Source organism: Palaemon carinicauda, chromosome 11 (genome assembly GCF_036898095.1).
Source record: "Palaemon carinicauda isolate YSFRI2023 chromosome 11, ASM3689809v2, whole genome shotgun sequence".
Taxonomy (NCBI): Eukaryota; Metazoa; Arthropoda; class Malacostraca; order Decapoda; family Palaemonidae; genus Palaemon; species Palaemon carinicauda.
This window is the reverse complement of record NC_090735.1, coordinates 45619813-45632249: the sequence shown is the minus strand read 5'-3', so window position 1 is coordinate 45632249 and position 12437 is coordinate 45619813. Positions and strand designations below refer to the sequence as shown.

The 12437-nt window shown below is 35.7% G+C and overlaps 1 pseudogene; it reads right to left on the bottom strand.

Annotated features, from left to right (window-relative positions):
- Nucleotides 1–2838: 2838 nt before the first annotated feature.
- Nucleotides 2839–12437, bottom strand: part of LOC137649266 (uncharacterized) — a 45463-nt pseudogene continuing 35864 nt past the window's right edge.

Below are 12437 nucleotides of genomic sequence, written 5' to 3'. Positions count from 1 at the left end.
GGATGGAGAAATTTTGGTAAAGAAAATATGACTCCGAAAAGTGTTTTATCAGATGGCTCTATCAGTATTAACTCATGCCTGAGAGAGTGGGAAGCCTTAGAACATAAACTTGTTACGATTCAAAGACTTATGGAAAAAATAATGATGGAAATAACACTTAAATATAGAAAACAGAGCAACATGGACACGAGAGCAAACTAAAGTAGAGGATATTCTAACAACATGTAAGAAAATGAAATGGACATGGACAGGACACATAATGAGAATTACAGACCATAGATGGTCATTAAGAATAACATAGTGGGTCCCTAAAGAATTGTAAAAGAAGCAGGGGAAGGAAGAAGAGACGATGGATTGACGAAATAAGATAGTCTTCAGGTGCGGATTGACATAGAAAGACAATAAACACACGCAAGTGGAAGGATATTTCTGAGGCCTTTGTTCTGCAGTGAACTAGTAACGGCTAATTGTGTGTGTGTGTGTGTGTGTGCGTGTTACACGCTGTATTAGGATATTCTATCATTAGTTCTAGCCATGTCATCTGCCTGACCCAAATGCTATTCCGTTTAATATTCAGAAATATTATTTGAAACCTATCGTTATTTTCCATTCAATAGCTGTCAATTCACTATGGTATTTCAATTCTTTATCCACTTAACGCTCGCTTGCGGAGTCAGTCATAAAAGTCCACCCACAAAAATAACAATGGTATAAAAATTTCGCTCTAGTCATTATTGCCAATCACAATGCCATGATGCTTCCAATCCTGATAGAATAGAGCTAAAACATTAATTCTAAACAATAGAATTGAACCCAGTAAATATTTTATAACAGAAGTTATTATATCCATAAATAAAAGGCTAAATAAGTAATTTTATATTACGCAATTGGATTTTAACCATCACTGTATATTTCATTGCTACCCGAACTGTATGAAAAACATTGTAATTATCGTATAGCCAGTTCAATCGCATCCCGAAACAAAAAAACGAACGAATACACAATAATAGGAAACGATAAAAGAATGTCCATAACGGTACATTCCGTCGATAATCTGACTGCGTGGAAGCCTTTTATTTCATCCAAATATCATAATCGTGAATAAGTGAGTCGACCACTGCTACGGACATTTATTTCCCGGGAGCGATACACAGTCTGCGGGTTTTATGCCGATAAAGAATGCGTGGCTTATGCAGGGGACCACCTGGGTACCACCGGGTATTTACGGAACGCGCTCGGTATTCTGGGTAATTTTTTATGATGGCTTTTCTTTTTCAATGGCCATAAACACACACATACATTCACAAAACACACACACACACACACCAAACACATCGACATCTGCGACTTAGACAGACAAACTTCCTTTGCATGCAGTGCTATTTTAGAGACAAGACCATCTGTTATTGCTATCAAATTCTTATTTTTCTTCATTTTATCATATTATCATCATCGTTATTATTATTATTATTATTATTATTATTATTATTATTATTATTATTATTATTATTATTTGTAGTAGGAATATTGACAGTATTTGTACAATTATAAAGTAATAGTATAGTATAAAATACCATTTGAATTACACTAATTAATATATATATATATATATATATATATATATATATATATATATATATATATATATATATATATATATATATATATATATAATTATTGTGACTCGAGGGCTTTATGGAATATTTTTCTTGGCAATCGAAATAAAAAAAAAAACAAGGAATATCAAAAAGACACTCAAATCTGTTATTTAACTTTTATTTGATAAAATTTGCCTTCTATTAAGGTGCAAAAATATTCTCTTATACTTTTAAGTAAATGCAGAATTAGTCTTCATTTTTTGTTGATTATGTCTTAGCCAAGGATATACAGTGTGTTTAACCGTGAGCTCTTTTATGTGACTCATGGAATGGCAGAGACAAGGGACAGTGACATTGCCCTATCAAGCAGGACAATGCCCTAGAGACTGGCCATATATTCATAGGATCAGCGGCAGAGCCCCCTCTCCACCCGAGCTAGGATCTAGGAGGGCCAGGCAATGGCTGCTTATGACTCTGCAGATAGACCTATAGGCTCTCCCAAACCGACCGTCCTTAGCTTACAAGGATGGTAAGGTTGCAGCGACCAAAGGAACCAACGAGTTTGAGCAGGACTCAAACCCCAGTTTGGCGTTCAACAGTCAGGGACATTACCATATCGGCCACCCCAACCCTTATTGTCAAATAATTCCCTAACCTTTAAGGATATCAAAGTCGCCATCAATCCATCACTAAATAAGAAAATTAAAATGTAAATTGGATATAATCAAAATTTGCACCATGAGATTAGCGAAAAGTGTGATGTAATTATAAAATTATTGAACTATAAGGTTTCCTAAAATATTTATTGGAGATATAAATATAAAATAACTTATTATTAGTAGAGATTTGAGCACAAAAAAATCAACATAGTATATTCCATTTTTTTCGGATTATATATATCTGAAAGTTATAAAAAAATCATATCCTAGAGAATGAATTTTAATTACTACTTTCAAAGTAAAGGATAATCAAACTCCAATTATTAAGCATATCTTTATTATGCTCCATTTACATATAAAACTGTATAGATTTCAAAACACCATAATTTCACATGTACTCTTTCAGTCGACTACTGCCTCGAAGCCAGTGGTTTAGTACAACCGTCTCTCTTTTAGTGAAATATATATAATATAACATCTATCTATAAAACAGGGGGTTGGGGGAGCACCAGCATTGACAAACATCTGCACACTATCTGGTTCACATAAACAGTTCATGTAAACAGATTGACATTGAGAACTTAAGGCATTTGGGAATTCTTCAGGAATCTCTGATGAGAATCCAACTTCCTTAAGGATTCTCTGTTGAGAATCGAACTTCCTTGAGTAATCTCTGTTGAAAATCGAATTTAGTGAGAAATCTCTGTTGAGAATCAAACTTCCCTAATTTAAGAACATACTGTTGAGAATTTAACTTCCTTGGGGAATCTCAGTCGAGAATCAGATTTACTTGAGGAATCTCTTTTGAAAATAGAACTTTTTTGAGTAGTCTCTGTTGGGAATCTAACTTCCTATGGGGAGTCTCTGTTGAGATGGAACTTACTTGAGGAATCTCTCTTGATGATCAAACTTCCTTGAGGAATCTCTGTTGAGGATCGAACTTCCTTGAGTAATCTCTGTTGAGGATCTAACTTTCTTGAGGAATCTCTGCTGAGAATCTTACTTCCTTCAAGAAGCTATGTTGAGAACTTCCTTGAGGAATCGCTGTTGAGGATCGAATTTCCTTGAGGAATCTCTGTTGAGGATCGAATTATCTTTTGGAATCTGTTGAAAATTGAACTTCCTTGAGGAATCTTTATTGAGATTAGAGTTCCCTTGAGGAATCTCTGTTGAGAATCGAACTGACTGTAGCCTCGGAAGGAGAATCTCTTCTTTGTCCATAGAAATTTTTAGTTTTCTCAAGAACTGACTGATGATAATCGTTTTAAAATAATAACTCGGTTATTATATTGCAGGCATTTCCAGGAGATTTTATACTTGCAAGCTTATTGTTAATAAGATTTTTACAAATGGGCGGAATGTGCTTGCAAACGTGGGCTGATGATTAGCTCTGCGAATGCTTGGTTTGATGCATCAGGACGGGCTGCGTGTATTTTATCCAGCAGATCTTTTGTTTCTCTCTAATGGACGACTTTGAATACCAGTAGCAGTTTCTACGTTAAATAGCAAATTTTGATCAAATGGGAGTGAGTATGTGAAGTGTTGTTAGCTTTGGGATATTGCCTTGATCGTACTTTGCCATGAGTCGAGTAAATGCTCTTTATGAACTGCGAATAGATTATACGGACAGTGCTTTAATTACACTACTATTCACACACAAACGTGTGGATTACACACGCATTGACACACATACACACACACACACACACACACACACACACACATATATATATATATATATATATATATATATATATATATATATATATATATATATATATATATATATATATATATATATATGTATGTATGTATGTATGTATGTATGTATGTATGTATGTATATATATATATATATATATATATATATATATATATATATATATATATATATATATATATATATATATATATATGTGTGTGTGTATGTATGTATGTATGTATGTATGTATGTATACAGTACATACATACATACATACATACATACATATATATATGTGTGTGTGTGTCCATGATCTGTCAAATATAAAAACAATATTAACTAAAAGCTTATTAAATAAGGAAATGTATTTCCTCCTATGATCTTTCAAATATGAAAAAAAAATATTAACCAAACCCTTATAAGGAAATTTATTTCATCGAATGTTTAGGATTTCAAGAGCAGATTTCGGAGACAGGGAATCCCATTATTTGCCAGAGAAACTATAATCTCAGAAATATGTATCAGAAAACTCATAAAAATGGCCTTTCTTGTTTGAGAACGGAAACGTCGAAAGAGCAGAACGTTTTACAGTTGGCTGAGCTAAGAATGGAAGATTTAATATAAGATTGTATCTGATATTTTTTGTAGCTGTATCCTTGGCACAATTTTGCTGTAATGTTTGCCATTTCGATTATTGTTTCTTTACTTCGAATGGCCAATCGAAAAAGGAATAATCTATGTCAGATATTACCAGGGGAAAAAACTTGGAGATAATTTTGATGGAGTTTTTCCGTGACACATATATATAAATGTATATACTGTATATTCATATATATATATATATATATATATATATATATATATATATATATATATATATGTATGTATATATATATATATATATGTATGTATATATATACATAAACATATATATATACAGTGTATATATATACTGTATATATATAAACTGTATAAATTATTGCGAGACATCAACAAAGAGATGGAGCTGGGGGGAGAGTGACTGCACCCTGCACTCTAGTTTTGGGGTGTTTGAATGTGCGTGGATGTAGTACGATAGAGAGTAAAAGATGTGATATTGGAAGTATGTTTACGAATAGAAGGATGGATGTATTGGCCTTGTGTGAGACAAAGATGAAAGGAAAGGGTGAAGTGATGTTTGGTGAAATGTCTGGTAGTGTCTGGGATTGAAAGGGGAAGAGCGAGAGAGGGTGTGGCTTTATTGCTGAGTGAATGGATGACAAGTAAAGTAGTGGAATGGAAGGAGATATCATCTAGGTTAATGTGGGTAAGGGTTAGGTTGGGTAGGGAATGTTGGGCGTTTGTCAGTGGGTATGGGCCAGGTAGTGAGAAAAGTGAAGAAGAGCGGAATGAGTTCTGGAATGAATTAACTATGTGTGTAGAAGGACTGGGTAGAAGGAATTATGTTATGTAGTTGTCATGGGTGACTTAAATGCTAGAGTGGGCGCTGGAGAGGTAGAAGGTGTCATTGGGAAGTATGGCATACCAGGTGAAAATGAGAGTGGTGAGAGACTGGTAGATATGTGTGTTGAACAAGAGATGGTAATAAGTGCTAACTTTTTCAAAAAGAAAAATAAAAACAAGTATACATGGGTAAGAGTAGCAAATGGAAGAGTAGTAGAAAGGGCATTAATGGATTGTGTGTTGATAACTAAAAGAATGTTTGGAAGATTGAAAGACGTACACGTGTTTAGGGGTATGGCTAACGGTATGTCTGATCATTTTTTGGTGGAAGGAAAATTATTTGTAGCAAAAGAGTGGGGGAATTGAGTAGGTGGATGTAAAAGGGAACTAGTGAGGGTTGAAGAGCTAATAAAACCGGGAGTAAAAAGTAAATATCAGGAAAGGTTCAATATGGCATATGATGAAGTGAGAGTAAGAGAAATTGGTAATTTAAAGAAGGAGTGAAAGTTGGTAAAAGACAATTTTGTTGGGATTGCAAGTGATGTGTGTGGCAAGAAGTTTGTTGGAGGCAGTATGAGGAAGGGCAGTGAATGGTGGAATGAGGGTGTGAATATAAAAGTGGAAGAGAAAAAGGGGACTTTTGAGAGAAAAATGTGGAAGTAAAGCGCAAGGTAAGTGGGGCAAAGAGGGCAGCTGACCTGAGGTGGGGTCAGGGGTTGGGTCGTTCATATGAAGAGAATAAGGAGGAGTTTTGGAAAGAAGTGAAGAGAGTAAGGAAGGCTGGCTCAAGAATTGAAGAGACGGTGAAAGATGGAAATGGAAGGTTGTTAAAAGGAGAGGAGGCAAGGAAAAGGTGGGCGGAATATTTTGAAAGTTTACTGAATGTTGAGGATAATAAGGAGGCAGATATAATTGCTGTTGCAGGTGTTGAGGTGCCGGTGATGGGAGATGAGAAGGAGAGAGAGATTACAAGAGAGGAAGTGAGGAGAGCACTAGATGAAACGAGAGTAGGAAAAGCATCTGGTATGGATGGTGTAAGAGCTGAAATGTTGAAGGATGGGGGTGTAACTATACTTGAATGGTTGGTGAGATTGTTTGATATATGTTTTGTGTTGTCAATGGTACCAGTAGGTTGGGTTTGTGCATGTATTGTACCACTATGTAAGGGTAAGGGAGATGTGCATGAGTGTTGTAATTCAAGGGGTATTAGTTTGTTGAGTGTAGTTGGAAAAGTGTATGGTAGAGTACTAATTAATAGGATTAAGAATAAAACAGAGAATGCAATCTTAGAAGTACAGGGTGGTTTTAGAAGAGGTAGGGGTTGTATGAATTTGATTTTTACAGTTAGGCAGATATGCAAAAAATATTTAGCAAAAGGTAAGGGGGTGTATATTGTGTTTATGGATCTAGAGAAAGCATATGATAGTTGATAGGGAAGCAATGTGGAATGTGGTGAGATTATATGGAGTTGGTGGAAGGTTGATGCAAGCAGTGAAAAGTTTCTACAAAGGTAGTAAAGCATGTGTTAGGATAGGAAATGAAGTGAGCGATTGGTTTCCGGTGAGGGTGGGGCTGAGACAGGGATGTGTGATGTCACTGTGGTTGTTTAACTTGTATGTTGATGGAGTGGTGAGAGGGGTGAATGCTCAAGTGCTTGGACGAGGATTGAAACTGGTAGACGAGAATGACCAGTTGTAAATCAGTTGTTGTTTGCGGATGATACTGTACTGGTTGCAGACGAGGAACAGAAGCTTGGCCGATTATTGACAGAATTTGGAAGGGTGTGAGAGAGAAGGAAGTTGAGAGTTAATGTGGGTAAAAGTAAGGTTATGAGATGTACGAGAAGGGAAGGTGGTGCTAGGTTGGATGTCATGTTCAATAGAGAGTTACATGAGGAGGTGGATCAGTTTAAGTACTTGGGGTCTGTTGTTGCAGGAAATGGTGGAGTGGAAGCAGATGTAGGTCAGTGAGTGAATGAAGGATGCAAAGTGTTGGGGGCAGTTAAGTGAGTAGTAAAAAATAGAGGGTTGGGCATGAATGTAATGAGAGATCTGTACGAGAAAGTGATTGTACCAACTGTGATGTATGGATCGGAGTTGTGGGGAATGAAAGTGACGGAAAGACAGAAATTGAATGTGTTTGAGATGAATTGTCTGAGGAGTATGGCTGGTGTATCTCGAGTAGATAGGGTTAGAAACGAAGTTGTGAGGGTGAGAACGGGTGTAAGAAATGAGTTAGTAGGTAGAGTGGATATGAATGTGTTGAGGTGGTTCGGCCATGTTGAGAGAATGGAAAATGGCTCTGCTAAAGAAGGTGATGAATGCAAGAGTTGATGGGAGAAGTACAAGTATTAGGTTTGGGTGGATGGATGGAGTGAAGAAAGCTCTGGGTGATAGGAGGATAGATGTGAGAGAGGCAAGAGAGCGTGCTAGAAATAGGAATGAATGGCGAGCGATTTTGACGCAGTTCCGGTAGGCCCTGCTGCTTCCTCCGGTGCCTTAGATGACCGCGGATGTAGCAGCAGTATGGGATTCAACGTTATGAAGCTTCATCTGTGTGTGGATAACTGTGGAGGGTGGGCTGTGACACCCTAGCAGTACCAGCCAAACTCAGTTGAGTCCCTTGTCAGGCTGGAAGGAACGTACAGAGAAGAGGTCCCCTATTTTTTGTTTCATTTGTTTGATGTCGGCTACCCCCAAACTTGGGGGAAGTACCTTGGTATATGTATGTATGTGTGTGTGTGTGTAACTTTGGCCTTTTATAAAATTTCATTCTTTGGTTCCAAATGATATCTTAGTGAATTTTTATTTTTAAATTTTTTGTCATTTCAATCTGTTTTTAAATTTTGTTTTAGTTTTTTCTCATCTATTTTAAAATTATTTTAATTATGCCTAATAGAATTCGTTAAAAAAAAAACATCTTGGTATTTCAGTCGTCCTGTAAGGGTGAATATCAATGAGAAATATCATTAAGACTCCATAGTATCTAATCCATCATTTAAATGATTCTAAACCCATTAGGGTAGGATCATGAAACATGTTTATATATGTGACCTAGACAATTGTTTTTATTATTCATTTTGAAATAAGCATTCTTTACAGTGGAAAAGATCTCGAGAAAATCGCCGTTATGAAAATTATATTAAGACAAAACAAAACTCTCAATTGTAGCTGTTTTTAAATCTCTAAGATCTCAAAGACTTGAGCTGTTATTAAAACTATTATCAAGACACGAAACAAAACTCTCAATTGTAGCTGGGTTTTTTTCAAATCCCAATATTAAAAGAAAATCACGAAACTTCACTAAAAGACTCGTATTCTTTTTTGACAATAACGGATCGAACATGACAAGAGATCTCGTTCAGGCCAGATAATTATCGTACATCTTTTGAGGACAAATGCCACGCAGGGGTATGACGTCATGGTGACAACTCGCTGTGAATGCCTGGATTCCTCGGAAAGTTTACTTTGCTAAAACTGAGGTGGAAAACGAGGGTCGTGAAAACCTGCACGAAATAAACAATGCTTAGGGGAAGATGGAGAGAGGTGAAGGACAATAACAAACACGAAGACGCAGATGATGCCGTCGAGGAGGAACCATCTGGAGAACCACTAGGCTGGACGTCTCCCTGCATGGCAGCAGAAATTTCGTCTGCAAAGGAAAAAAATTGCTGTGTTGTTATTAATTTCATTATCATCATTGCCATAAGTCTTATAATATTTTTACTCCTTATACATTTTACAAAATATTCGTAGTAGGTGATGGTGAATGGAAAAATATTGAATTAAAAGCTCAAGATAGACGACTGACGAAATCTAACCGAGGCCCTTTGTTCCAATAGGTGAAGGAGGAGATGATGATGATGATATGTTTGTGATAACTAAATTAAAGAGGCCAAACCTCTACGTGAGAGAAACCCATAAATCAATGAAAAAGTGATGCACAAAAATTAACAGAGGAGCGGACATAAAGATCCCTCACCGTTTATACCACCAACGGCACTCCTTGCAGGCTACGCTGTAGGTCCAACTTACCATTCAATTCAAACCTGCCCCCCCCCCCCCATTTCAATAACCACCGGGTGAAATTTATGATAATTTCATGCCTTGTCGAAGTATATTGACACCCCCCCCCCCCACCCACCAATTCCCGGAGAGAAAACCCAAGTCAAGATCGCGAAGAGGATTCTGTTATTTGTTGCATGGAGGAAAATGCACTAGTGCTTTGAAAAACGATAAGGGAAAAAACTCTTCAGAACGTATCGAGAGAGAGAGAGAGAGAGAGAGAGAGAGAGAGAGAGAGAGAGAGAGAGAGAGAGAGAGAGAGAGAGAGAGAGAGAGAGGGGGGGGTGTTAATAACCCACGCCACGCTCAACCATTCACACACAGATACTGTATATATATATATATATATATATATATTGTATATTATATAAGTACATATGTATATGTGTTTTTGTATAAATACACGTATTATATATAAATAAACCTATATGTGTATGTCTATGCATTAACACACACACACACACACATATATATATATATATATATACACACACATGAAAAAGCAAACAAATTCCATAAGTCTAAACATACTGTTTCAACAAAAATAATATGATAACTTTTAAAATGATTATATCTTTCTCACCATCCAAGAGATGAACGGTAATGGATACTGGAATGGCATCTCTTGGAGAGCAGGTGTAGATCCCGGCATCCCGCCAGGTGGCATTGGCAACCAATAGCCAGCTGTACCCTGTCACGCGGTCTGTTATGAGTTGAATGCCTCCACGCATGCCGGAGTTGACTTCTTCTACTTTGCTTTTTCCTGGAATAAGTGAAATCAAATTGATATTCAGGAAAACGGATCTGTTTCAGTAGGATATACGTTCGAGGTTCCATATTCATTTATGTAAAAACAAAAATGTTTCTCTTTGAATAAAGTATTCGCAGCTGATAGAGGATGCTTATAAAATCTGCAAAAAAGTCAAAATTGCAAGTTATACATAATTTTCTCTCTACAGACATGTAACAAATTACTAAATATCAGTTACAAATTAAAAATGTATTCAAAAGACAGGAATTAGTGTCAAATCTATGTCACAGCAAGGTTATTACATGTCTCATTCCCTCTAATGATTGTGGAAGGTAATGTTTTGTATGATGATACTTTACCTTTTATATGTATGTATGTATGCATGTATGTATATATATATATATATATATATATATAAAATGTGTATATATAATGTATATACTGTGTGTATATATATATATATATATATATACATACACACATATATATATATATAAAAAAGATAATTTTATCACTAACACTCGTGATTTCCATTCTCCCAAATACGCCACAAATACGCTTTAATATCGAGTTATCTCTGCCATAGGATTAAAGAACCATAGGAAAATTTCTTTAGGGATAAATATTTCTGCACAGCCAAGGATTCTAACCTGACAGATATAAGAGAAAACGTTAGAGATTTGGCCAACTAAGCTGCATTGATAAGAATTGATAACGACTATGCTGTATTTGATCCTGTCGAATTCAGGAATTGTACTTGGAATGGAAATCAATCCATCACCATTATAGCTGATTGGAAAGTATGTAACACTTGCCCGTTCATATTAGGATTTTATCACTAACACGTGTGGATGGAGAAACGTACCCCATTATAGAAATAATCATATCCAAAAGCAATAAAAGTAATTGTGGAAATTACTAAAATCCACCTATATCAAAATTTCCTTTACTACTTAAGTACCTATATATAGAAACCTCTGTAAAGACGGCCATATTTTCAATATTTCGGTTAATTTCTTAAAAAAGGACGAAATTAAATCAGAAAAGTTTTTCGAGGGTGGTCGGTCTCAATGTGACAATGAAAAATCTTTACACATTTGGAAGTTTTCCAGTTTCATTGTTTGATTTTCTCCTCAGAAAATTCTGCCTCAGCTAGCTCTCCTTAGTTCGAGAATCACAAGCATACACGCACAAAAAATGATAAAAAACCAGCGAAAAAAAAATTATTTTGAGTAGTAGTACACGAATGCTTTTTCTTTGGAAAAAAAAAAAAAAAAAAACAATCTTTGCGAAAGGTGAAAACTTTGCCGCCTCAGATGCTTCGGTTTTAGAGTCCTTTATGACACCCAAGCACAAAACTCTCACACTTCAATAACACTTTTTTTCTAGCCTCGAGATTTTACCTGGCTAGGGATCGCGAGAAGTGCTCGCTGAGCTAATTCCCCAAAAACCTGAAATGAGAGGATCCTTTCTCAGAAGTATATGAAAGGAAATTCTATACTCAAGACCGAAAGAGGCCATTTCGCTCAAGTACCTTTTGACATGAACTGCGAAACACATATTCCGTTTCAATGTCTTAGTTCAGTCAGCGCTTTGGAGTCTCGTGAATCATAGGTCATGGGCATTGAGGAACAGTTTATTTGATATATGCGTTCTGTAACATTATTAAAATGCAATTGAATATTCGGCATGAAAGAAAAGTGTGGCTCTGTAAATAATTATTATGTATATATATATATATATATATATATATATATACACACTTTTTATATGCAAGCATAACACTGCACCAGAATATTGTTTGTATTACAATGATAAACTACGAAAACTATAAAAAAAAGGTCCTCCCACAAAAACATAAACAAATAAGTAATAGTTTTCGGTATAAACAACCTATACCTCATATCATGACCTTCGTCTTACCTAGTTTAGGCATCGCATGATACCAGGTCACGGGTGACGTCTCGATTGTGGCTCCTGTGATGACGCACGTAATGTTGATGTCGCTCCCGGTCTTCATGAAAACTTCGCCTAAGCCCTGGATCGTTGCACGTGGCTCTGCAAATATATTAAGATGATATATATATATATATATATATATATAATGTTTGTGTGTATTTATATATTATATATATGTATATATATTTATATTTTATATATATATATATATATATATGTATATATGTATATATATATATATATATATACACATATATATATA